Source organism: Schistocerca piceifrons, chromosome 4 (genome assembly GCF_021461385.2).
Source record: "Schistocerca piceifrons isolate TAMUIC-IGC-003096 chromosome 4, iqSchPice1.1, whole genome shotgun sequence".
Lineage (NCBI taxonomy): Eukaryota > Metazoa > Arthropoda > Insecta > Orthoptera > Acrididae > Schistocerca > Schistocerca piceifrons.
Window position 1 is genome coordinate 195517688 of NC_060141.1, and position 2261 is coordinate 195519948.

The window sequence follows — 2261 nt, forward strand, 5'->3', positions numbered from 1 at the left end:
GTTATGGCAAGAAATGTTTCTATATTTCAAAAGATTTCTAAACGTTTATATAAATGCGTTCACTACTGAAAATCAGTATAAAAACGAAGCTGCAGTCTTGATGATTGGTACTAATCAGTCAAAAGTGAGAATGATGTCCTTCAGCAAGGTAATTATGCTAACGCCGGGATCAGTCAAATGAAGATTACTAATTTATTGGACGAGTATGGCAAAATATGACTTTTCTAGTGTCACAGACTTCTGCGACAATAGGAAAAGGGACGCATAAGCCATATACATCCATTTAAACAGCAAAATTTCCGTTTTACTAGCAGGAATTTACAAAAGCAGTACAATATTTCGTCCGTACTTCGTTTTCACTTACACAGCAATTTCTGCCAAATTTTTCTCCATGTAGCAGGAAACATTCCCCGAATAAAACAACAGAAACCTTTTCCAGCCGTTACTGAAAAGCTTGGTTCTATTTTGCAGCTTTTAATGTACCCGTAGTACTAACGAAACGGATTATTTGTTCGGCGTTCATTTGACTTTACACTTTAGCAATTTTCTTGTTGACACATTTCGTCTCAACAAACAGCCATTTTTCTTCTGCACGCCGACTATTCGTCCGGTCTCTCCTTCGCACATCCTTGTCAACAAAATTCCTACACTGGCACCTCTTCTTTTAAATTCTCGATTCGGTAATGCCTTAACCATTTTTATCTCTTTCTTCCGATAATATTTTCCCCTTCTCTCTTTGGATCACCTTCAGTTGTGAATAATGGTATCAGTCTCGTGTCACCAGAGAGGTTCCCTTCACTCACTATCTCTTGTCTTAACAAAGAACTTCGTTTCTGTCACCTGTATCTCTCTTGCGTGACGTAAGCATTTGTTAATTTCACAGTGCTCGTGCAGAACCTTTCTTTTTGCTGTGAGTTATCTTTATTACAACCGATACCAAATGTTTGTTTCCAACATAGCTTGTTGAACAGTTTCAATATTTTTTTTTTTTTTTCAATCAGTACAAACTTCGACTATGCCGGACTGCTGTGTGCTCGTTTATTATTGATACGTAGAGAAGACGACTCAGGTCAGTTTGGCAGAGCGGAAGAGATGTCAAATTTGTGACAACACAGTGGCCGCCTACAAATTCTAGAGTCGTGACGCTGTGAGCCTCTAGCGTATAAAATAAAATTTGTGAGCGGAACGTGAGCAGAGCCAACAGCGTCGCGGGTAAGTGTCCGAGCAGCCTCCGGCACCAACGCTCTCGCCTAACCTGCCGGCCCTTCCGACTCGTTGGCCCTCGCGCGTGGCCGGACAGCGGGGGAGGGAGAGCCGCCCCCTTTGTGTGCCACCCCGCCCTCGCAGTGTACACTGGCCGTGGCTGGCCGCGTCCGCCGGCGTTTGTTTTAGTTCCCCCCGACAGCAGCGCCGCACCGCCGCTGTCTCATCCATATTTGCGAAATTAAGCTTCCGGTCGTCTGATCTGGGTCGTCGTAAAGAGAAAACACGCCCCGCTCAACGCCACGGGCTCTCGGCCACCACTCTCAGCTCTGGCAAAGCTACGGGACGAAAATTACTACACGAAGGACTCGGAAACACTGGACTGAAATTGAAACGTAGTAGATGAAAAAAAAAAAACCATCATAGATACGTGCGTCCCTGCGCTACCGTGGGTGTACAATAAAGGACTTTACCTAATTAAAACGCCTTTTTCAACGAATGCTAAAGGAAATTCGAAGTCCGAGAGAGAAGTCTGTTGCTTTTTGGAGCTTGACGCAGTACCGTGGACCAGAAGGACCAACACAGAAGATGATTCTACCTCCAATAAGGCCTACACTTAGATTACAGTTTGGACCAACAGTATAAATAATTTGGCATCCGACGTATCGCTGCGACATACCCTTCCCCTTCATTTTTCCCCCTCCCGTTTTCTCGTTTACCCCCTCATTTTAAGTGTCCTGGGAGACACTGGGCTAAGAATTAAAAAAAAAAGTAAGCATCTGACATGCCCAGTTTTAACTATCTCTAACGGTGGCTTACTGAATATGTTGGCAAAAGAAACAACTATTCCCGTAAATTTGGATCGTTATCCGATAAAAGCAAAAAATGATTGGTGACGGCGCGGTACAAAGAGTTTACCTGCCCTGACAGGTGGGCGCTGTAGTAACAAACACTGTAACGAGAACGTAAGGAAAAATAGCATCGTGAACGTATGGCACACGTCTGTCATGTCCTGTCCCCCGTATGGGACCTGAAACGCTCCGTCCTGAGTCATTTCG